Genomic DNA, 26,993 nt, shown 5'->3' with positions numbered 1-26,993 from the left:
ATGTATTCCTTCTTCATCACTTACCTCTATTCACTCATGTTTTCTTAAGATATACCAACAATTAAATGTTCACCTCAGCACCTTGAACAAGGGTACTTTGCTACTTAAAAACAGTGAGCAAAATCGCATTTTGCTCACTGGGTGAGCAAAATCACATTTTGCTCATTTTATCTCACTCAGTGAGCAAAATGCGATTTTGCTCACTGTTTTTAAGTAGCAAAGTACCCTTGTTCGAGCTGCTGAGGTGAAAAATATATGAAATAGTCGTAAACATACACTTGTCGAGTGAGTCTGCGGCTAGTTTATATGTATGAATCGGGGATAAGCAAATAATATAAACTGTTAATCTATATCAAAGTCGTGTGCCTTTACGCATTACGCATAGGGAAACTAATATTAGTGGATAAACTATTTTTTGGTGTTATCCTAGCACAAGTTTAGTAGAATGCCCATTATGGAAAGGGCTTATGACTCTGTGCTTATGACTACTACCACAAAAATGCATGTTTGGCGCATTTAAATACTATAGAATCAAGGCTTTTAGAGTTGTCCAAGGGAACGTAACCATGGCAACGAGTGGCAAATAAAATTTTATACACCCACATTTTTTCTTAACAGTCTCAGTTTCGTGATTAATTTTCGTTACGAAACTGAGAATGTTAAGAAAAAATTAGACAAAGGTACAAAAAAATTGCAAATGACCCACTTATAAGCGCACGAGTGCACTTTTATTTTATACCTGAGATCTTTAAACTAATTAAAGATTTCAGGTATAAAATAAAAGTGCACTCGTGCGCTTATAAGTGGGTCATTTGCAATTTTTTTGTACCTTTGTCTATTTTTTTCTTAAATGTCCTGTCATATGTAACTGAGTACACAAATTAACATTCTTTATGTTTTACTTGTCTCCGTTACATATCGCAGTTGGCATTTAGATGGTAGCAATTTCGACAGAAAAGTTCCCATGCGTTTGCTAACGTTACATAATATTTAGCAGAGGACCACGTTACCTATGCAGACATTTGACCTCAAGGTATCTAAATATGTACCTACAGTACATACAGTTTCTGGTTTGTGGGAACCTATGTCAATAGAGATGTTAAATCGAATACGAGATTTGTTTGATAACACTGTGTAGGTACTAAAACTAGATTTGTAGCATGTGGTCCGGTTAGCAGTAAAGTAGTCAATTTATGTTTACATATTTGTAAACCCGTCTACATATAGTGCGCCATCCTTGTTACGTAGGCACTACGTATGTATATTCAATGTAAATAAATAAATTGAATGTGAGTAAAGGTGACATTCGGGTAGCAACTGCTGCAGCGTTGCTGGTGTGGTGCAACGTTGCAGATACGAGAAATGGCCAATGTCACTGTGGATGTTGCAGTCGCTATCTGAATCTTACCTTTAGTGGAACTTCTAATGCCTTGGAAATAATGCTGTTTTGCGAATATTCATGGCGCCGTATTTTTGGCAAATACAGAGATGGATATTGTAGGTACCCTTAGAAAGACGATAATTGCGGTCTCACTGCAATAGTCGACGTAGAATCTGCATCAGGCGATCAATGCATTCAAGTTAGAGTCTGTGCGGAAAGAGAAGAGACGTGGAATGTATGGGGCCCAATACAATCCACGACTCTTACCTTTCCGCACAGACTCTACAAGCGCAATAAAATAAAATAAACACCCAACTATGATCCAATACTATGCTTCAAATGTTTGAATGTGTAATTAAATATCAGTAACAATTTTTTTTCAGTTTGGTGTGAGTTTTTATTTTCCAACATACGATAATCGAAATTTCGTTATCTGCATATATCTATCACTCTATCACTCTTGCATAGGCAGATAATGTCCCGTACTTTATATGAAGTTCACGAAATGGCGTCTGCTACAGACGATTCGGCTTAGGTACCTGAAACCTATACCTAATGTAGTTATAAAATAATAAACCGTTTTGAGGCGCAAAAATTGCGTTCGTTGTACAGTGAAATTTCGCAGCCCATTTAGGCGTTGCTTTGTAATTTTGTAAAATACATTAATGCCAGCCACGACAATCGCCAGATGGTTGTTTAATGCGGCGTAACGTTGGATTTACTAAACTAATCTCAGGAATTGTCTCAACTCTCTACGTAATATTACGATACAGATGCGGTAGTTACTTTATGTAACACTTACATTTGTTCTCTGTGCGCAGTCACGTCTAAAGTTATTATAATCGTTAATGTTAGTAATTGAACATAGCAATTAAAAGTTATTTTGTCATTATACCGAGGTGTTCGGATGTGGTTCCCATGACCTTTTACTTCTTTTTGTTTACCATTTATTTACCTTCCGAGTTGTACTTCCACTGAGGCGCAAACAGATTGTGAAAATTTAATACCAACGTATCAATATCGTGGTGTCTCTCGCAATGCATTAGAGTGAGCAAGATGCACCGACATCGTAAATATTTTGGTATTATATTTTTTGACAGAACTGGCAGTAAATGTATCATTGAAAATTCGCTGTTTCAAGTGTATGTTATTAGTTCCAAAGAGTGTACATAAAACGCTCTTTTTAAATGCAACAAAATTAAGTAAATTGTAGTATGTAAATTACAGTACAGGGCGTGAAGTAACTTGATTCTTATTACTTTATTACCTATTAATAACACGGCTAGATGGGTAATACGAGTCCACCAGTATTAGGTTGTCTTTTAATAACAGGGCTGTTAAGGGTAGGGTTTCACAAGGAGCAAGGAGGAGGTTATTTTATATCGCTTGTATGTTTTCATCAGGGCCATTTCAGATCCAGGTGACATAATGCAATAGGACTAAATTGTTGTTTACATAAATGCGGGAGATGGCCTTCAAGGTCATCATCTTGGGAATACAGTGTGACCGAATCCTTTTATTGTAAGTTAAGTTTAGTAAATACATAATTACAGCGGCCAAAAAAACCTGACAGGATTTAATCACGTATTCCTAACGGGAATAAGAATAAATGACATAAGGTTATCAAAAATCAATTTTACAAATATTCCTTGGTAAATAGTAAAAGATTAGGTATGCGAGCAGGAAGTAGATACACCCTGTTACAATTTCTAAAGTATAACTATGGGAATCTAAGACAGTATAATGCGCCTCATGTCCGTCAATTCGGTTTGACGGCTAAACAATGATGAACTGCAAAATTACGGACTCGCTCTGAACGGATAATGATATATTTCACGGTATTGTCTAATACCATAGAACTAGACGTAACCCATACGCACAGGTTAAATAATGCGGCAGATACACCACTCCAATACCTTTCATTCTATATAGTGCTTTTGTTAATCTGACCATACTTTTAGGGGTGAATATGTAGGCCGTACTGGTTTTATGATCAACTTTTATTACGGGGCCAAAATCTGTTGTATTACATTTCGGAGAATCATATAATTATGTGAAATGTAAAAACGTTTTCTATGGAACAGCCGATTTTTTTTCGCGATTTCGGGTTTGGCCCTATAGGAAAAGTGGTTCAGTATAATCTACTTATTCACTTTATTCACCCCCCAAGAGTATCGTCAGACATAACAATATCGACGGTGGAAATTTCAACCTGTATTTCAGTTATTCCCACAAATGTCTCACAGTTAGGAAGTCTATTCAGATATTTTTGATTTTAATACATATTTCATTTTGAAATAAAACGTAAAAAAATGAATTCGTTGTAAGTTAGCGCCAAATCGAATGCTTTTAGACTAACAATAATAGAAGCCAAAATTATATGGCTCGTCGCGACTCGCAGAAAATAGGGGTTGGACTGTGTCGCGACTAACTAATTCCTAATTATACTAGTGTTTTTGGGTGGCGTATCTCCATTGCCATTTTAAGCTGTGTCATGGACTTGGTGCCCGATACTTTACACGGAGTTCGTCAAACTGTATAATGTAGACTAGGGGCGGAGATTCAGTGACAACTCTTACGCCGACAATAGAGAAAGTACATCGGTAACAATTTGCTTTACAACAATAAGTACAACTTTTTGTATGTCGTCTGCAAGCGAGTTATTCCCTATAGATTACTAAGCGTATCGCTTTATGCACTGACATAAGTCTGATCTCTTTACCTTTTAAACTTGTTACGCGTATCGTTACGGGTATTCTGGTTTACTTAAGGCGTTTCGCCAGTTAGCAGAGATAATAGCAGTGCAGAATGACAATACCGCTAATTGTCGTCGCCTACGATTTCAGATTACCTATATTGATAATGTTCTCAGCAGCTGCGAGAGTTGTTGCGTAATCAGCTAAAGAATGGGCTTTTGATGATCAAATAGCAAATAGCGCGATAAATGCGTAACATGTATTTTACAGTTTAGTGTAGAAACTTGAAATGGAAATAAAAACCGGTCACGTGCGAGTCGGACTCGCGCACGGAGGGTTCCGCACCATCAACAAAAAATAGAGCAAAACAAGCAAAAAAACGGTCACCCATCCAACTACTGACCCCGCCCGACGTTGCTTAACTTCGGTCAAAAATCACTGTTGTATGGCAAAACCCACTTAAATCTTTATTTTATTCTGTTTTTAGTATTTGTTGTTATAGCGGCAACAGAAATACATCATCTGTGAAAATTTCAACTGTCTAGCTATCACGGTTCGTGAGATACAGCCTGGTGACAGACGGACGGACGGACGGACAGACGGACGGACAGCGGAGTCTTAGTAATAGGGTCCCGTTTTTACCCTTTGGGTACGGAACCCTAAAAAGGTAGGAAAATTGAAAAAAGTGAAATTGAAATTACTTATATATTTTTATGCAGTTATAAAATCAAAGTGCGAGTTTCTCGTAAATATTGGATTTGGATTAAATTTATTAAGGGGTTAGGGGTTAGGGGTTGCGAGCCCCCTTGCGTCGTATTTGTAACACTTATAATAAAGAATTTACTTCCATCGGTATATTCAATGTCACTAGGCCCAAATATCGTAACCAAATACTCAATATCCTCAACGGCCAACATAGTGTCCGTCAGTAATGTGTCGTCATCATCGCTAGTATCTCTGCTGTCATTGTACCTAATAATATATTGATCAGTTTGGTTGTCAGTATTTTCAACTTTACTATAATTTTCTTGTTTCTCTCATTTAAATTTCAGAACCTAAATAATAAATATTATAATTCACATAAGAATGGTCTACAATACTTGGTTAACTTGTATATGTAAAGATACGTTTTAGTTAGGTCCGTTTATTTTAAGTATGTTTTAGTGAGAGCGTTTAAGGAAGTAAGTGTTCATCTCAATAATATATATACTTAACAATGTAAGCTATTATCCTGTCGCATACTTCTGTTGTTTCACCAATAAAAAAAAAATAAGTCGTTAATTTGAGTAATTACATGCCCTTGGCTGACTTGTATGTTTTACTAATTTTGATGAAAATACCCATGAACTGAACACTCCCACAATGCACCCACCGTACGTATATGTAGGTATGTAAGGTCGCACGCACATGCATTATAGCGTGACGTATTACTCAGATATCTATGCCAAATAATATAAGTAATTTCACTTCTCACGGTCGTAAAATTCATTTTTATGCTGAAAACAAACCTACCTACTGTAAAACTCATTTTACGGATAATAACAGTTTTTACACGGTGGTCCGTGTAAAAACTGTTATTATTCTTTACTTCATATGAATGAAAGAATGAATGAATGAAATCGTTTATTTACAATGAACATAATATAAAACAACCAATCAACGTACGACAGATTAAGTTACTAAGTACGTAACCTAAATGCCGAGGAACAACTTTTGTCAAATGATGTCTACTGTTGGCGTTATCTCGATGGATCTCTCAGGTGGTCTAGCATGAGTTGCGTTCTCGCGCGCGACTCCATACATCTGGCGCGACTTCAAGGTATGGAGTCGCGCGCGAGAGCGCAACTCATGCTAGACCGCCTGATGACCGTGCCAGTACCAAAAAGTCAGTTTACCATGCTGGATGTGTCAGAGTCACATTTGAAATTATTTCAAGCCCAATAAAAAAAGACAATACTTAGTTGCTCGTTAAAAATACTTATAATGTGTTACCTCTACAAATGGAAACACAGCCACTATTCGACCACTTTCGTCCACTTTCACATATTTAAGAATTAATAAAACAATACTTTCTTAACATTTTGATAAAAAATTAGAGGTTGATTTTTTTTTATAAATGCAAGAAAAAGCTTCTAGAGGCTTCAAGAAAAGTTCTATAACTACTTATAAGGTGCTTAAGTAAATAAAAAACAACGGGTTGCACTCAGGGAGTGCCGGCAGAAGTGAAAACTCAATCACTGTTGCAAAATGTCTGCAGCACTATGTATAATTGAGGTTAACGCCATCTAGCGTTACTTCGTCGCATTACTTGAAACCCCTAAGCACATCACTGTTAGTACTCGAGTTATATTAATACCAGTTAGAGGGGAAACTCACTAGATGGCATTTAAATCAATAAAGAAAAACTCAACGACATTGAAGTAAAGTTTTTCGATTCTGGTCACGTGTCCGTCTTACGTCTTACGGTCACGTGACACCTGTTACGAGTTTAACGTTTTTTCCCCATCACAAAAAGTGCACAGCGCCGCTAAAGAAGTTTTCACTTCAATAAGTCTACTATGCGGACACTGCTCGTTGTAGACGAAACATGCGTAAAATGAGCAGCCTGCAGTTAAGGTGCTAGTTCTAAAGTTACGATTAAACTTGTGTAGGTAGGTATATAGTATAACATGCATAAATATAACATTCACTAAGAATACAATAGCAAAATTGTCATACAAAACATACATTTTCTTGAACTAGCGGATAACAAATCAATGATTCACCCAACACGCGCAAACGCAAGGTGCCGTCCCACTGACTTATGCATCAACTGCATATCATTGTTGCACCAAGGCCACTTGTCTTCTAACTCAAGGCCGACTATAGCACAGATTGGTGATTATAATAATTTGTGTAGGCTTCTTTGGCTATTGCGATGTCGAAGAGATTCGCAACGTACATCGTTGGGAAATTAATATAGGTATGTGATGTTGATTAACAAGTTTATAATTATTGATTTTAACAGCAAAAACGAGTATCAGCGGCTGTGTCATGAATATAAAAAATAATGACATATATAAATGGGAAGACTTTTATCATGAACCATAACCAAGCTTGGGCTTACATTAGCGATGACATATAGGGCCCGATTCGGATTTTGAACTAGATACCTATTAGACATCACCAAGATACGACAACGATATTTTTAAGATCTAGTCTGTCAAATTTGACATTTCCGCGATTCTGGAGATACTCTTGAATGATTTCCATAATGTCTAAAACGTCTCGTTATGTATTTATAGATCTCAAAACGATTTTGAAACGATCTTACTAAATGACACTGGTTGCCCAAATTGAGCTTTAAAAGATATCTAGTTGAAATCTAAACTACCAGGTATCTAGTTCATATCGTATCGTTCTCTTCCCTAGAACGGATCTTGTTTTCCGAATACTGTTGATATATGGTTTCTGCTTGTGACATTTTGACATATGAAAACTTTCTCGTATTACTGTCAACTCGTTGGCCCGTTTCACGCTTTGGCATCGTACCTACTTATACACAAGTTATCGAAGATTCAAAAATACCATATAAATATATGGGAATGTGCAATGATAGTGTAAAAGTATACGCGAACATGTGTATGGCGCGCATATTGATGATAAGCGATAATTGAAAGCAATGTGAACGATTGTTTACAACTTAAAGAAATCCATACCTACTCTATATTCCAAAAACCGCGGCGTAGCTCATTCTTTAGAAGATAAAACGTTTTCGCGAAAAATAAAAGTAAACTAACAAACCAAAAATATATTTTAGTAATCCAATACATATCTGTACTGACTAAAAAGTAAACAAGAAACAAAAATAGTATCGGTAGCATTATCACGTCAACGGCCGAATGACCTCCAAACTAAGCATTGGATACTAAGTGGAGGTCGCGATAACGGCCACTTCCACTTAGCGCGTTTAATAAACCTAAATGGTAAAATGCTCATTATCCTTCGAATTACCTTGTAGTCTTCCGAATACTTACATTTGGAATACAGCTAGCACTACTATTTAAATTAATATTTAATATTCTATAAAGACTACTATTTTTAATAACGTTAATCGGGAGTTTGAACTGTTTGAAGAACTCCGAATCCACTACATTTGCGATATTTCACTACGTAAGTTATATTTGAAAGCCTTATGCCTCCACCAAGGAGGCAGTCTAAATACAAACACAACGCACGCTGTGACATATAGAGTCTGTGCGGAAAGAAAAGAGTCGTAGACTGTATTGGGTCCCATACATTTCACGACTCATCTCTTTCCGCACAGACTATATTATGAGAAGTTTTCCGGGGTTAATTTATATATAGCATCTCATCGGCGCAATGTAGGTAATCTGTCAAATAATTACCTATTTCCAACGGCGTCAGGTAACGTACAGACAACATCAATAGCCAGCGGATGAGACTACTTAGGTAGAGTTAGGGAGGTAGAGGTAGATTAGATAGGTAGTACTTATATATATATAGAGAATGGACTTCTCTAATACTTTTGCAAAAAGGGATATGTAAAATAATTGGATTGTGGCAAATGATTTTGAATGTGGTCTGTATTCTAACTTTGTTCTATACGCTACTTTACATGCTGACTACAGCGTGCATATGTATAACCAACATTGAAACAAAGTCTAAAACTCGAATTGCCCGTTTCGTCTACCGATGGACATAGTTTTTTTAGTCGCTACTAGCGCGAATAAGTCCTTAACGAACATTGCATGCATATGCATCAGTTTTGGCCGTTTTTAACTTTGCATACTCGACATGTATTAGGGATTTTATTTTGCGCTGAGCAGACCTTTCGTCTTTCTGAATGCACTTACAGTTGCTTCTATAAAGTCTTCATAGAATTGCATTACCACAAAAGAAACCATAACGGCAGAGAATAAAAAACAGGATACACTGCACCGGCAACGGCAGCGGCTTCTGACTCGGCGCGCTCTTACGCAACCCGCTTTTACTTGCCAGTTTACATACTATGTCAATTACGTAAAACTGTATCAAAATTTGTATTCACTTGGCGCTGGATGCCTTTGTTGAGACGACATTGTGTGTCGGTTGTGAGGACTAAAATATGGGTTGAGTGTGGATTGTGGGTCAAGTATGCGTTATGCGCGTGGTGAATTTATCTGTTGTTAGTAAATGCTAACTGTAGTTTGGAAACACGGTAAAGTGACACATTATGTAGTTAATTTGTGGGCTGCTATAAAATGCCTAAATGGTGCAGAACCTTGGTAGTAAAGTAACGTTTAAATCGTATGTTTGGCTACATTTATGTTGTGACAGTTACTAGTTTAGCCGACATAGTTTCTCACGCGACAGCAAGTCATTTTTAAAAGCTTTTACGTAGTTTGACTCAATATATTGTTTGTTTATTTTTATTCCATTCAAATTTTTTGTAAGTTAAAATTGAACCTGAGTCTGGTGAAGTTGGAAATTGGTATAGTTTTGAAATTTTAATGACAATGTAATACTTACTTTAACACGGAGCTCATTTGATGATGCAGGAGCAGGATGAACAAAACAAAATGCAACCACGAGTTTGTACTCATTAGAAAGGTCTATAGGAGGTGTTGATACAAGTACAAAGCGTGAATTAAAAATGATAATGATGTAAATTTTACGACGTTATCATGTATATGATAATAAAGAAAAATAAATAAATTAAATTAAACGGGTATATATCAAATGTGACTTAGATTATAACACCTATAAAGAACTTTAAAACACCTCTAACGTTTTTAAATGCAGATGCATGTCCTTTCTCCTTTAAAAGCGTCTAATATTAAAACGTGTACTTACATATAATGTGTCTATTCTTTTTCTGTTGTTTCACTTACGATACCCAATATTAGTAGCTATTGTAATTCGTGTGACATGCCAATGCGTTAAATTTGCAGACTGGTTTCGCTCGTGACCAGTTGATCTTTAATTCACGCCATTAATAAAGTGCCATTCGGCTTTCGACCAGTTTTGTGTAACATCCTGTCGATTAGATATTCTAATTCTGCGGTCAGTCAATCTGATTACATATTCATAGTTGGCATTAATTTGTGTAACGGAGTATGTAGAGCTCCGTATGTAATGTAGAGCAATAAATTAGCATTGACAATATTGAAGAAAACATTTATTAAAATTCCAAATATGACTAATAAAACACAATTTAATTAAATGTTTCATCATTGGTGATCCATGTAATAGTGGTTGACCTAATCTGGTGGGAAGAAAACGGTAGGTATGTATGTTAAACATTTTTAAGATACTATGATGATTAATTCTGTTGTCTTATTACTCAAGTTATATGTTACTTACTAGAGCAAATAAGATTAAATTACCAATTTTTTTGCCCACCTTAATTTCATATGAATATGCTATTGCAGTAATTTAGTTAAACTTATACAATTCGTTTTAGTTACCATTTAGGTCCTATATCTATTAAGAACTTGCTTGGCTGAATGAACAAAGTTGCAAGAGAATTACCGTTAAAGGCAACCCCTTTGATTGGTCTGTAAGTACTAAGGGCCCGATTCCGATTTTGAACTAGATATCTTTTAGTTATCTATTAGATATCACCAAGATATGTCAGTGTCAAACAAGTGTCAAAAGTGACGTGTTTCTTTGAATAAACGTCACAATTGACACTTGTTTGACACTGACATATCCAATCCATATCGTTTCAATAGTCTAGTATTGGGCACCCTCCCGAGGGCACCAAATTTTGATATTTTTAATTTTTAGTTTTAGTTATTTTAATTGTAGTTAGTTTTAGTTTTATATTCCTGTCTATGTCTTTTAGTAATTTATATTGATAAATCTTTTAAGTCTAGTATTTGACGTAGGTATCTTAAAGTTGGAATATGGCTGAAAGTAACTAGGAAGCCACAAGAGCTGTGCTGTGTCTGGAAATAGATCAATAAATCAGCACCTGCCGATAAACACTAGGACTTATGCAAGGAAACTTTTACTTGCCTCGTAACGGCAGTTCTGTATCTCGCAAAAAACACATTTTTTATGCCTATATTGAGTTGTTATGACCGGGTGAGTGTTTTTAGCGTTTTTGCGCTACCGATAACAATGCAATACTCATAATGTAACGAGCCACTATGAAGATAATTGGTGTAATAAATACCAACAATCAACACTTGCTGTGTGATGTGTAAATTGGTACTTAATAAAAAAAAATAACAGTATAAATATCATCTATTTAATTACAGTATTTACCTTAGAATCCTTAGATAGCAACCAGATCCCATGCAGCTACGCCGAAATGTTCTTAGGAGATCATCCCTAATTTTTGTATTAACTATTATTGACATTCTGCCGTATTCGAACTTCAAGATATTCACAAGAGACGACACGTACTAGATCCATTCTAGATACGTTATAGTTTAGATTTCAACTAGTTCTCTTTTGCAGCGCAATTCGAGCAACCAATGTCACTTTTACGTTAGATAGAGTTAGATATCTATTAGATGTGAATTGGATCTTTAAGCCAAATATCAAATTTGACAGGTTAGATTTTAAACATATCGTTATCGTATCTTGGCGATGTCTAAAACATATCTAACAGATGTCTGTTTCAAAATCCGAATCGGGCCCATTATCTGTATACTAACATAATATAAGATAACTTTACTTAAGACTAATACTAACCACCAAGCAATGCAAAATTTGCAAGAAATAAAAGGCAATTTTGACATTTCTAGATTTTGGTAAAAATACAAATACAGTGGAAAACAGTTAGTTTCTAAGAAGTTTTTGATCCTCCATAGAAATTGAAACAACTGGAATGAATTTTTTTTTGTCTAAAATTACGATTTTGTCATTGACTGTACATTTATTCGAAGATCTGTAAATGTCAATAAGTGTTAATTAAAAAATTAGGAATGGTCTTATACGACAATTTTGGCGTAAGCAGCAACATGGGATTAGGTAGCTGCACGCAGTGCTCCATTTAAAAAAAAATGAGTTCAACAAACTCAATTTAAATTTCAATAATGTTTAAATTAATACAACAATCAAGTGTCAATTTGCATCCTCATTCTTGCAATCCGTTTTACTTGCTCGTATATATTCGTAAATTCACTTTGATGTAAATAAAGTTGTAATGACATACCTTACAACTAACGTGCATTAACGCATTAAGTGTAACACGCGATACATACTTAGTAGGCAGTGTACACGTTACTGGGAGTAATGAACCCAGTAAAAAGGTTAACCCGATTGTAATTGACCAATGGTTAGTTTAATTGCAAATATAATGAGTTCTGACTACAGAAAGGACAAAAAAAAACAAATTGTCATACTTACCATAATCATAGGTAGCATAATAATATTTACACTTAACTGCAAAAGTGGTTAGGCACTTTTGCAGCTCGCTGTACCTACACCATTATTTTCAATTATGTAATTTTGTTGTTTGTGTCTTTCTACAAGAACAAATAATATAAATATTGAAAACATTGATAATAATAGCATTCAAGATGAAAAAAAATAGCTCTTTTGAAACCAGCTTAAAATAGACTGCCTTTAAATATTTAATCTCATTTACACTAGCATAAAAACTAAGCCACGTGTAGGTACATATAAGTACAAAAGTTCGTAAGGCCGGTAGCTCAGGTTCCGGTAGCAGTACAATCGCGCACCCAAGGCCGCTGCGCGCGGCGCCCACTTGCCAGCTGTCAATCATTGGCTTCACACCTTGCGCGTAACCATGTGTGCGTGAAGTCCGGGTAATGCTTTTGTTTCAAGCATAGAGAAATATATAGCTGGTCAAGCAGATCTTGTCAGTAGAAAAAGGCGGCAAATTTGAAAAATGTATCGCGCCTTTTTTTACTGACAAGATTTGCTTGACCAGCTATAAGTAAAGAAAGAGTGGTAACTCCATACATCAGTTGTCTTACCAAAACCCGAGTTATTTCGTAGTCGACATCTAACGTCAAGTAGCGGACATTATAAGTTCTGCTAGTTGACAATAGATGTAGCAGCAAACAAAAACTCTAATGCTCGACAATTTTTAGCTAATATTATAACCGGATTAACCGGAACTATATTTTCAACTCCTTCTGCTTATTATATTAGTTGTAAATTGTTTTAGTAGTACATTTTTCGTTAGTAGCGAAACTAATGCCATCTGGTGTCAAGTAGCGGTACTGATAGTTCCACTACCTTGACGTTAGATGTCGACTAAGAAATAACTCGCGTTTTGGTATTAAAACTGATGTAAGGAGTTACCACACTGGTAATACCACTCTTTCTTTACTTATATTTCGTTTCAAGTGTAACGTTACATATTGACTAGTCTGTGTACTAATATTGTCTTGAGCGAAAAGGATGCGGAAAGCACGAATTATTTGATGACTACTGTAAGTTTTTTGATGATGATTGACTGATTATACCTACATGATTCGCAAGGAACGCCCATCTGATGACAGGAACACCTGATTGCGCAACTTGCACTATCCCACTAACCCGGAGTTAACCGGTTAAACCGTTAACCCTGTGTAAAATTGTAGGGTAACCCCCTGGTTACCCTACAATTTTACACAGGGTTAACGGTTAACTCCAGGTTTAACCGGTTAACCCCGGGTTAGTGAATTGTGCAAGTGGCCCTTAAGGATTTTAAATCCGAAGGTGTCACATGCGTTTGTCAACTTTTAAAAGTATGGTACCTGCTCTAACAACTGCCATTGTTTTTCTATGAGTATGCGTATAAAATAAAAGTTATCGATATTAGGTTAGGAGGGTGATATTTAGGCTGCCTTTCCACTTAGGTGGAGACGAGGAGCGGTGAGGAGAGCAGATGTGCGGGAATTAACCAATAGCATTGGTTGTAATCCAGCGGAGCGGAGAAGAGATGTAGATTACACGAACCGCACGTCTACTCTCATCAACCGTCATTTCCGCCTTAGTGGAAAGGCAGCCTTGGGCAGGTCATCATTTACTGGGCTGACAGTTTAATAGAACGATGCACGATGCCAGTCTTTGTCAACAAATCAGTACATCCTTGGAAGTTTTCTGCTGCTATTTAAAACCAGAACACTATACTATCTGGTGACCATTACACAAAATTTGGTATTTCCAGTAAGTAGCAATTTAAAACATTAGGTAACTAGAGTTGGCAGGTACTAGTAGTTGGTAGGTATATAAAACATTTCAAATATTTGAAGGTCAAATCAAAGTGGAGAAAAAAACATAAATGCCACTAACATACTTTACTAGATTCAGTACTGGTTCACATCGTACAAAAACATTTTAAGTACACGTACGAAGTGAATGTCTGTTGGTAAAAAAATGGCTTCACTACATATACATACTCAGTGTAATAAATATCTCTCAGTGTAATTAATGTGTAGTATTAATTACTTATAGGTAATGTGACTAAACCTGATTTTTGTTATTCATTTGTCCTAGTAAAACACCTCTCAATAATTATTAAGAACTGTATCGTTGAAGAATTATTCGGGGAACGGGGTTTAGGGACTATAACTATTTATTAAATAATACTTAAACGGGTCACTCACGTATTTTAAGTCGAAAATCGCTCGACTGTGCCGGTCTGCCAACGCGAGCTCCCGATGAAACCACTCGATACGGAGTAAAACATGCATACATATGTATGTGTCTCTCGGACGTTTTGTTATTAAAATATAACTATTTACGAAGTGCCCAATAATTCTGTAATTATTTGTTTTACAAGTGGGCAGTGGTTGTTTAACCCTTCGTGCAAAAAATTACCCGAGCAAGCGAAAAATTCTAAAATTTTACCACGCAATAGACCTTGGTTCATAATGAACAACTTGGTTCAATATGAATCAATAATTATAATATTAACTTACCTATAGGTAAAATCAATGAATCTTCGCTTCCAAATAACATTCGGAACGACATCATTTTAAGAGGCCAACTCCGTGACCCATTGCAATACTTATCTTAATGTGACCACGAATTTGCTAAGTTAACTCGTGCGCAACATTGATTAATGAGTATCACTATGAGCAATTAATGCCGATGCCATGGTGCGGTGTTATCATTAGGCACCTTATGAAGTTGTTCTTTCAAAACATGAGTGCCAATTGAGTGGTATGACATTTTATTTAAATTATATGAACTGACTATGTAAATTATAATACAATATTTCCATAATAAAGTGAGTTTACGAGTTTTCATAAGTAGGTACTTTATTTACTAAATTTACTAGATTACAAAATTATTTTATCTACAACGTACCTTATAAATCTAATAATTTTTCACGACTTTCACTAGGTATATAAATGCAATAAGTGCACGTTTTCTTTGCAATGATTAAAAAGTATACAAAACAATACTACACCGTATGTTTTTATTCAATATAAGCGTTTAAGTACTAAACTTTTTGCAATTTTTTGTGATTTTTTGAGTAAACTGTTCCGGACTTTCTAACTTCCGTTACCGGTATTACCGATCAGAACTTTAAAAACCGTTTTATATATTCATCTTGTTACATAAACCTATCAGTTAACTCTATCCAATTAAATATAACGAGTTGCTATTCAAAAAGTTTTATAATCGATTATTCGTTGTGGGTGTTCGTCCACGCAACAAAGTGCGGGACATGTCAGCATGTCACGGGTCACTGATGACACAGACGAGTAAAAAAAAAGATAATCAAACTTCTTACAAGATGAAATTGAAAACACATAAAAATCTTGACTAGTTAGTATACTAAGCGTTACGGCGGGCGCGAGGTTACCATAATGCTAATATATTAATCAGTGTGTTTTGTGTCTAGTCAACTTTTTAAAGGTGTTTATGCCTTTGAATAGCATTGGGAGTAAGGAGAATTTTTTTTTCTAATATCAGTAAGTTTTGTTGTCATAAATTAGATGTTCGGTAAATCTATATCCTACCTTCTTGTTATAGGAAGGGCTTAAATGTTTAGAGCACGTAGGTCGTAGGTTGACATTTCCAGCATTAAACAACATTGTGTTTTATATCTTGAAAACTTTCCAACCTAATTAAAACGAAGCAATGATCAACTATTGATTTATATACAAACCTCTATACTTATATGGGATGTTGCGACGGTTACAACGGGTATAGGTACAATCAATAGGGTTGACGACTTTGTATGCAGATTAGTAGTCATTTTTATTTAATTCGTTGATTCTCCGTTCATTTATTGTTTTGTCAACATTTTTAGGTGTTTGCTTTTTAAGCTTTATTTTGCATTTGCACATATTAAGGTTCGTTTTACAAGGAGGTGGTTATTAAATTGCCTAACAGAAACTGTGGAGGCAGTAAGATATTGCAGATTTAAATATAGGTTAATTAATAAGTTAGCTTTGCTGCCTACATTCTTTTTAGGAGACGTTATCCTTTATTATTATGTCAATATTTTAAAAATTTCTTCGTCGAGGTGAAAATTACAGATACAGTCTACAAAACAAATGCTGCAGTGCTATGTCAATGTTGTATACAAAATTTCAATTAACTATTATTTTTGATCACGATGTTTTAAATACATGTAAATTATCAAACAAAAACACGCAAAATCTAAATTATTATAATACTCTCGCTGATCAGTCAATGAAGTTTTCACTCGCACTTTTTTTCCCACCACTAATTCGCAAGCCAACGAGCCGTGTGTTCTAATATGGGGCATTATCTATGAAAAGGGACCCTATTGTCGATGGCGCTTACGCCGCACGGCGTCTCGTGGCCTCGTATTTATACTGGAGCATCGTTAATAATGGCGTAACCGTCATCGACAATAAGGTCCCTTTTCATAGATAACGTCACATGTATTATTAGTGCGTTACTTAGGCGGAGAACACACGAAGCGCTACAGCGCTGAGGGCCTACCGCGAACCACGTTCGACGTGTTGCCTCCCCGTCACACTTACGTACAAATTTACAAGTGCGACAGAGAGACAACACGTCGAACGTGGTTCGCGGTAGGCCCTCTGCTCCCCGCGACGTTGCGTGATCAATTGTTTCTTATTTTAGCGTATGACATTAAAAAAATGTGTGAGCACCAAAAACCCTGCTGCGAGAGAGTGCCAGTGGTCAAACGGTCATGAAATTTTGAAACTATGGGTCTTGGTTTCAAGAAAGAACTTTAGCTTACAAGAACGAATTTGAATGCCATTTGGTTTACCATTATATGTGGTCTTAGTAAAGGATCATCTTGTGAGAAAACTAGACTGACGTCAACAATTCCACGGCAGAAGTAGCTTTTCTTGAAATTAGTACTTTTCGCTTTTGTAGTTATAATATAAGATTGCAATGAGTGAGAGCTCCGTGAGCTCTTTTAAGGATGCGAAAAGTGCTAAGTTGAGAAAGATATTTAAAGACGGCATGGCTTGCGAATCGTCACGCTGCATGCTATGTAAATATGCTATGACAAAGTTGCTTGATTTACTTACACATTCATATAAGCATTAAACTAATTTTGCGGTTTAACTATACGTAATTTTTTGTCACTCGCGTACGCGTCACGATTTGTGCTTGAAAATGGAGACCTGGGCTCTCCGAAACATTTCGCGTAAGTGACTAAAAATACGTTAGTTCCTTAACCCATTATAGACTGAGTTTTTTCGAGGTGTCCAATTTTTGTGATTTTTTAACATGTTCTTTATTAGAGCATATGTAACGAAGTTTTAGTAATAAAATTTTTTTGAGACCTTTCGTTTTGAAAAAAAAACGCTGGTACCATATGGGACCGCTAGGCACGTACTGAGGTAAAAATTTGGAAATACTATGAAATTAATAAGAGTACAAATATGTTTATATTATTTATTTAATAAATCAGACTCTTCGGTTGCAACTTAATAACATACAGTACGTATGTTTTACTATAATTATTTAATAAATGAGCTTCCGAGACGTTACAAAAAATACTTTACTTTACATGAAATTGGTAGTTGCATGCAGCACATAATCCTACATCACATTTCGATTTCATCCTTGGCCTCGCCCCCGTCCTCGGCTCCGTCCACGACTATGTGATCTAACTGTACCTCTAGAAACGCTGTTGCTGCGGCCTCTTAGTCCCTTGTCTTCTCCATCTTCTTGTATCTAGATACGGTATTCTTATTGCGGCATGACCGACGCGGTCGTGTGGACTGACGCAATACAACTTCACATGGGGCGTTGAGTTGTCTGCCGCTCAAATTATTTATTAAAGCACCAGCATCTTCTTCGCCTGAATCTTCATCGGAAGCGATGGCGGGATCTGGAGGTTCAATATAAATTATTCAGCCTCAATGTCCTCATTATCCTCTAAAATTGCCAATGCCTCGTGTACACTGCATCTAAAATATGACAAAACTTTATAAAAAACGATAAAATATGATTATTAAATAATACTTCATCTTGATCTTTCGATAAAATGTCAAATCACTATCGTGTATTACTAAAAACAATAAAACTACTTAATAGATAAAAAACGAAAGGTTGACGAAAATATCGCACGGGAATCGCCTAGCGATCCCGTACGGTACCAGTAACTTTAACACGCGGTAGTTATAATATTTATACCTACCGGCACTAGTTAAATAAATTAAACTAAAGCAATGTTACTAAATTAAACGATTTTGCAATAACATTCGTTATTTATCTGTTAGTAAACCAAATATTGTAACTTACTTGAACGGCGTAAACATTTTTCCGCGAAATTTGCGATTCACCTACTTTGACCTTCAATCACACGCAACTGATGTAAATAAGTACTGTTTTAGGTTAACAATCGGCAGCGTTATGTCTCCTAGATCAACTTTCGCCAACAAGAGCCCGTCTTACGCGTCGCAATTTGGCTAATCACGCGAAAATAAAAGTCGTAAATAAATGGTACCATATGGTACCGCTAGTCTATAATGGGTTAAACGAATAACGCATCTTAGACAGATAGTCCCCATACGGCTGACCTGTCAAAAGTGAAGCCGAAACTCGATCGATGTGTGCGTGCGAGGCTCGTTTTTTACGCTCAGCAACACACACATATATACAAAAACGTGTTGCCAGTATATAGATATTTCTCTCAAAGTGGGGTATTTTAACCACATCCTTAACACTTGGTTATTAATAATTTGTATGTGTGTAGATTTGATTTTGTAGCAAAAGCTTTTTATGTTTTTTATTTAAAATGTGCATAAAATAATAAAAATAATACATAAATTGAAATAAAATAATGAAATACTAAAAATATATAAATTTTATGCAATTATACAAGGAACTTCAATTAAGCGTATTTATTTTAGAATGTAAACGTCATGTCTAATTTTGAGGAAAAAAAATCACTACACTGGCAACATTTATAAGAAATGGCGGCTGAAGAAACTTTGGATTTTTGTATTTACGATTACGTAAAAATATCACATTAAACTCGATACTTACGCGTGAAATGTAATGTCAGTCTGTTTGTTTTTATGATATGATGCGTTGTGACACCCATTCACTGCTCAAACAACAATCTTTCCTGTGTTTTTGATTTTTAAACGAGAGGTGTACACAAACCAATTTGACGTTGAGAACTGCCAGGGCGGTTCGAATACGGTGACACGAGTGCGACGTGACGTCGCACTTGAAATGGCTTCACATGGTATGTACGAACACTCCATCTGTGCCTTATAAATCTATGGTTAGTTCAACCGTAGAATTACCTTAATGTTAGTATGACTCACGACAGTTTAAATTCGAACATTCATACAACGTTCGACCGACGATGGCGGCGCCGCTATGTTCCGTGTATTCCGCGCCTAATACCGCGATAAGAGTCCAGTGTAATAGAGTGTAATGCCGTCCGTCATGTTGGCAATTAATTCAAGTCGAGTCATTGCACGCGCAGTCACTGGCCTGGTTAGTGCGGTGCAACTCGCGACTCTACTAATGGGCGCCATTGTACGGTCAAATTCCGAACATTATGATTAGGTAGAATACAATTTAATATTCTTTATTCAGAATCTGGCGTACCTCTATAAAAACCAACTGTGTTTTTTGAGGCTACAAAATAAGATGCAGACGTTAGAAATGTGACAACCGGAGCCAGAATTGAATGGCGACATAAAGTTACATTGTAGAATGTAGCCCCATAAATGTTGATTTAAACTTTCACGATTTTTACACATTATTAAATTGTACACCGGGACTTTCGAGGACGGCGTTGTCCCCGTGGTCCTGGAGAAGAGACCACGAGTCACGGGTGGAGTCTCCGAGACCACGAGGACAACGCCGTCCTCGAAACGTCGGAGGTAAATCTTAAAACTTAGATACGCGATTAAGTCCCGGTGTACAATTTAATAACCCATATATGTTGTCATAGTTACAACTTACATAATTTTCATTGAATAATAACAACACTCATCAACGCTGTTTTTATAATTGGATAATTTTGAGAGGAGAAATGTATCGTCGACGGACTAGCACATCAGGTGTACGAGTACAGTATCAGTTACAGCATTGTCATCATAGGTCATGGTTTGGCTTAAGTTTATTGAAGTGAAAACGTCTTTAGCGGCGCTGTGCACTTTTTGTGATGGGGAAAAAAATGTTAAACTCGTAACAGGTGTCACGTGACCGTAAGACGTAAGACGTACACGTGACCTGATCGAAAAACTGTTACTTTAATGTCATTGAGTTTTTCTTTATTGATTTAAATGCCATCTAGTGAGTTTCGCTCTAACTGGTATTAATATAACTCGAGTACTAACAGTGCTTAGGGGTTTCAAGTAATGCGACGAAATAACGCTAGATGGCGTTAACCTCAATTGTACATAGTGCTGCAGACATTTTGCAATAGTGATTGAATTTTCACGTCTGCCGGCACTCCCTGAGTGCAATCCGTTGTTTTTTATTTTTTTTACCGCCTACATACTTGGCTGAATATCCTATACGATAATGACTGACAGTTTATGAACTTTCGAAAATTACTGCTAGTGCTCCTTAAGTGTGAAATCCGCACACTAAGTAGGTTTACTTTAGGCGTTCATTCGTGCTAAGTTTTTGGGTCAAGCTAACTAAGTGGGCGGAGTCATTGGAAACCGACATGCAATTATTTGACAACTAAATCCGAGTATTAATTGCAACGACCGTTGCGCTTTACAAATATAATTATAGTTATAGTAGATAAACCAGCCAACTAGCACGGATATGCTGGAAGCTTTTATAGGGCTCTGATCACCTACTTAGAAAGGGACTACAGGGAGCGAGTATAAACTGTTAAGTATAAAAAAATTCCAACATAGGTACATTGTTCTTGTCACTGGTGTGTTATGAGTCTTATGTTGAGTTATGTTATGAGTCTGTATTACTGTTGTCTTGAAATGACTCACATCATCATCTTTGGTTCATATCCAAATATTGCTCCCAACTTCTAACAGTTTTCTATTTCATTTTGGATACCGCTTTACAGACACTCATTCAGGTAAAACCCGATCTAAATATTATCTGGCGCAATAAATTAAAATGTTGTGATAAAATTACTTCGGTGCGTGTTAAGTTTTTTTATCGTGTTTTAGTGTCACATAATTTTCTTTTTTCGCGAGGCAACGTACATAATATACCATACATATAGTTAATATTAATATAGTTAAACTACCTAATATTACAAAGAACTACAAAAAATATATACCATGTCCTTGCTCCCTTTTTGACCCACGGATAGCCTTGATTTTTGTTTTACAAAGAAGTTACGGTTAGAGATATTTCACACCTTGATGACCAATATAGATGTTAGTTAGGACCTTATTTGTGAGACTTGTGCTATAATTGGAAGATTTACGGTAAAACAAAGTGGGTGTTGCCAGTGTTGCCACTGCAAACTTGCTAATCAGCTAGTGTTTGTATAATACAAACACTGCAAGCCATTTATTCGGTATGCGCACAATAAGATATCTTGAGATAACCATCGTGAGCAGTCGCCGCGTACCATTATACCATAGCACCATTTTTCGTAACATGTAAGTAATGTGTATTTGTTTTTTTCTTGACACTCACGTCTGACCAGTTTTATACAATTTACCTAGTTTGCTATTATAATTACACATGATCATTGCAATAATCATATTACTTGTATATGGTCTGTACTCGCTTTATGTACTTTAACAGTTGCCGTAAGGCAAATTTCTGCCTCGCACAGCTAAACGGTCGCCTACGGTATTTTCGGACCGATGCGACCTTCTAGAAAAAATCGTCCTTCTATCTAAAGGCTGGCAACGCACTTACAATAAACCCTCTGGTGTCGCGTGTGTCCATGGGCGACGGCAATCACTTACCATCAGGTGATTCGTCTGCTCGTTTGCCTTTCATTATGTTATGTGGAAATCCAATATGGTTATCAAGTCCGGGTGGAGATGTAATATACGAGGGGCGTTCAAAATATTCTCGGTATTGATATCTTACGACCTCTTCTAAAATTTCTTTCGTTACTGGCCGCTAAGGTTTATTCATTGACATTAAAAAAAAGTATAATTCGAACCGAGATAGTCTTTTGTTTTTCTGCAATTGCTGAACAAACATGAACATCATGTGCGAATTGACAATGTTAACTAAATTAGAACATCGATGCGTGATAAAATTCGTGAAAAAAGTAAGTGCAAGATGGGTTCCGCGAATGCTGACTCGGCTTCAAAAAGACATGCGTGTAGCTTGTTGTTCCGATTTTATTGACCTGTGCGGTGAAAATCCTGATGAGGTGCTGCAAAGAATAGTTACTGGAGATGAAACCTGGGTTCATCATTATGACCCAGAGAGTAAACAAGAGTCCATGCAGTGGCACATTAAGGGTTCAGCTCATCCCAAGAAGTTCAAGGTCATCCCTTCAGCTGGCAAGGTCATGGCCACGATATTTTGGGATTGTGAAGGAGTATTACTGATCGATTATAAAGAAAAAGGTGTAAATATCACAGGACAGTACTACGCTAACATTCTACGTCAATTAAAGGATGTAATTAAAGAAAAGAGGCGAGGAAAGTTAACCAAAGGTATTCTGCTTCTGCATGACAACGCCCCCGTCCATACTGCTCATATTGCCAAGGCAGCTATTGTTGAATGTGGGTTTAAAACTGTTACTCACCCACCGTATAGTCCGGACTTAGCCCCCAGCGACTTCTTTTTGCTCCCCAATCTTAAAAAGGATCTGCGTGGAAATAAATTTTCTGACGATGAAGCATTGAAGGCGGCAGTGGAGGAGCATTTTTACACGAAAGATAAAAAATATTTTTACGAGGGATTAAAAAAAATAATTGATCGATCTTTTAAGTGTATGAACATAGGGGGGGGAGTATATTGAAAAATAAAAATATCAAACTTTTCGTACTTGTTTGTTTTCATTCTCATACCGAGAATATTTTGAACACCCCTCGTATGTAGCTAGTACTTAATGAGACGCTATCACAGTTGGCAGAACTAAATTGTTATCAGGTCCCTAAAAATGCATGATAATTATGCAATGGTTTTATTCATAGGCCTTTTCGAATGAGACTACGCCAATATTGAAGAGAATGATTGTAATTTCTACAAATAGCTAAATCGTGTCAGCTAAAATCAAATTGAAACGCGATAACAATTCGCCAATTCGAGACGGCATTGATTTGTAAAAAATCCACTGAGCCTGTGTCACACGTTTGAAAGGTCACACCTTTATCAGATAAAATTGCAAGTGCAAGGAGACCGTCTTTATAATAGTCGATAATTGGTGACTACTGGAACTGCGGGACGGGCTCTTGCTCGATGTAATATCATTTTTCTCGGTGGCCTTGGCACACTGGCGTAGGGTTTCTCTCGATATTGGGAGCACGGCTAGGTTCCGTCACTGGGAAATTCTAGAGAGCTACAACAGGAACTTGTGTTTGGGTGCTAATTGGATTTGGTACGGTTTTAAGACATTAATAGAGAAATCGTGTATTTTGGAGGACCTCTTGGAAATATGTATTATAAGGTACCTACTTACTTGGGAAAATGTAAACTGTTCTACTTAACTTTATACTCGTACATATAATGATGCGAGCATGCATTTTGCTCGTTCTTGTTCGTACATTTACTGGCGAAAGTGAGATATATTTGTGTAGCTTAATATAAAGAAAAAACTCTATTTATTTATTCTCCATTTATTCCAGGAAACCGTGTATTTATTGAGGAAACATAACCTCTAGCCGCCCAGAGACCTATAAAAAGGTCTCCTGTTCCATTCTAATTTGAACTTTGTGTTGATAAAATAAAATTTCATTTTGCGTGGCAAGGTTTGACGTATGGGCGGATAGAGGATAATAATATTTTCAATGTGTCATCTAATTCGTCAAGGTGTCGTAATGTTTGAGGTGGGAGCTCATCAAAAAGCTCGGCACCAGACCAGCATCGCCCCAACTTATCCACTCGTCGTCAACTAGACGTCAACCATTCGTAAGCACGTAACGGACTCAATGGTTGGCCGATAGCGCGTTTACAGCTTAAAGCGCCTAGGGGGAAACCACGGGCGGTAAGTGTGCCGTCGCCACGCCGACGGCAAGACGTAAACTTGGTGACAAACAGTTGGACGTTACTGCGAGTTGTCAATGCATCGCTTAGCTTACAAGCTTAGCTTGTAAGCAGGCGAGGAGATGTTTTTTTGGTGTGATCCAACCTATATTATTAGTTCTTTATATTTGTTTGTTCGTTGTATTTTTTATTAGGTATTTTATTTTTGGTGTCTTTACACTTTCGGACTGACATGAAATATTAGAGGAATTCGGACAAAGAATCAGTTCAATTAAAATAGGTATTCAAATATTCGGAAAATAAAAAATGTGGACAGAATCAGGCAACTAGCTAAACATGTTCTTAATTAACTAATACAATAAAACCTACAAATCTTTGTACAAGTATAGTTTTGTTAATTTGTTAGCGGGAAAACCGAGTCGACATACCCGATGTAACATGTCGTGAGGCTCATTAAACCGCCTGTGGCAAGATTTTCGCAACGTTTGTTTAGGCGAAAAAGAATTGCGATTTTGTTTACAATGTAGCCTCGCAACTCGCACTGGTTTGTCAATAGTAAAGGCAAACACGGCATTTTCTATGTAATTACCAGGCTTTACGAACGCATTCCTTAATAATTATTGGCAATATGTTTTTAATTTCGTTTGGCGTTATTAGACATAAGTAGTACTTAAATATGTTTGCTTATTTACAATTGTATATATACATTGGAATATCGTTTAATTCTTAAGCACTGTTTGATTAACCGCTAGTAGTGGTTGGAAAAGGAAATACCTACTCCATGGATTGACCGACCGATGCAGAGCTTAGACTCTGCATACAACTGAACTTGATCAAGGTCGCGCATAAAACTGTCGGCATTATCACCGTGATCTAACTCATGTCAACAGCACAAGAGCAAAGCCTCTCGCTGCAGATTGTCAAGTGGTTTAATAAATAAAAACAAATAAATATTATAGGACATTCTAACACAAATTGACTAAGTCTCACGGTAAGCTCAAGAAAGCTTGTGTTGTGGGTAAGTACTCAAACGGTAACGGTTTATTGAAACTAATACATTTTTTTCTACTCGTCGACTGCAATGCTTGAATGAAGACTTTGTAATACTTTGTATACCAAAGTGAAATCGCATACTTTTTTCACTATGGGACCCCAACTCAACTATAATATTCACTTCGATACAGTTTAGTCAACTATAATGAAATTGACCAATCACAGCTCGCCTCGGTCAAGAGGACGAAACAAAACGATAGCTCAAATTAATTATTTTAGATTGTATAGTAGAAACAATTGCTTCATAAGTCAGAAACGCGCATGTGACACCCTTCATATAGCAACATTCATAGACTACGAAAACCGCTTAGCGTTGCTTGTTAGTCTCCATAGGCTACGGCGGCCAAAATCGAGAAAAAAACCTGTCTAAAAATTGAATTTAGCGCGGAGCAGTACCAGGGCCTCATGAGTTACGAGAAGGTGTCGTTGACCAACCGGCAGGGGGGCCGGGTCGCGGGGCCGGGTCGCGTACGAGTATGAAGGTATCGCGGCTGCTGAAAAGCTCTCCATTATATCACGATTGTATAAAATACTATAGACTCTTTGTAGAACTGACCTCAATCTCTCTAGTATGCGCTGGTGAGGCTGCGTGGCTAGAGCGCACATAAGACCGCCCGCATGGTTGCCGGGCGCTACCTCATAGCACCGAGCGCGACTCCCGTAGAACTTATCCGCCCATGTCCTGAAATAGAGACATATCTTTATCAGTAAATTAATACTATATAAAGCGTACTGTAGCCAACATGCCAATCGCTTACGCTCCGTAACGATCGAAACGCAACTGTCATTGTTGCACTAATATGGAAGAGTGATAGAGAGACACAAAACGTTTCGTTGTCGTAGCGATAGCGAATGTCACCTTGGCTAGTTCGGCAGGACCTTTTCTGTTTTCGTGTCACAGCGATAACATTTAACTATATAAGCTGTTAACATTCGTGAATTTTATTGACGTAGTGACATAATTGTGCTAATAATGACATCGATGACTCTTAACCCAAGATCACGCATAAAATAAGCGTAGAAAAGTTCGATTTCGTACTTATATAAACGATTGGTTGCGGATCGTTGTCAACCAGTTTATCTAAATTAGACTTTAATATAAATCGAATTTTAATTCGAGCCGGGTGACTTATGGATAACCTATTACTCACGTTTTATTTTACAAATTGTTCTAGTTGACAATAAAATGATTATATAACATTTAGCTTGATCCGATTTCAAAAACATTAGATGTTGAATATTATTAAACTATTTCTCCTGTAGAATTTTTGCCAAAAGTATATTTTTGTTTTATACACAATTTTACGTTCGTTGACTGGCCAATACCTAAAATGATACACTGCGATGCGATATACTCGTAAGGTCTATTTTACTTATAA

General features: G+C 36.7%; 1 protein-coding gene across 1 annotated transcript in view; it reads right to left on the bottom strand.

Moving 5' to 3' along the window:
- The window catches only part of LOC134650188 (mucin-5AC-like), a 40,567-nt gene extending 14,271 nt beyond the window's left edge, over positions 1-26,296 (bottom strand). Inside the window, exon 1 of the mRNA XM_063505104.1 lies at positions 26,171-26,296. The gene's annotated coding sequence lies outside the window, so the exon portion shown is untranslated. The remainder of the gene's footprint in view (positions 1-26,170) is intronic.
- Between the last annotated feature and the right edge of the window lie 697 nt (positions 26,297-26,993).

The sequence above is a fragment of the Cydia amplana genome, chromosome 8 (assembly GCF_948474715.1).
Source record: "Cydia amplana chromosome 8, ilCydAmpl1.1, whole genome shotgun sequence".
Classification (NCBI taxonomy): domain Eukaryota; kingdom Metazoa; phylum Arthropoda; class Insecta; order Lepidoptera; family Tortricidae; genus Cydia; species Cydia amplana.
The sequence above is the reverse complement of the archived record's forward strand: the minus strand, read 5'-3'. Positions and strand labels throughout refer to the sequence as shown.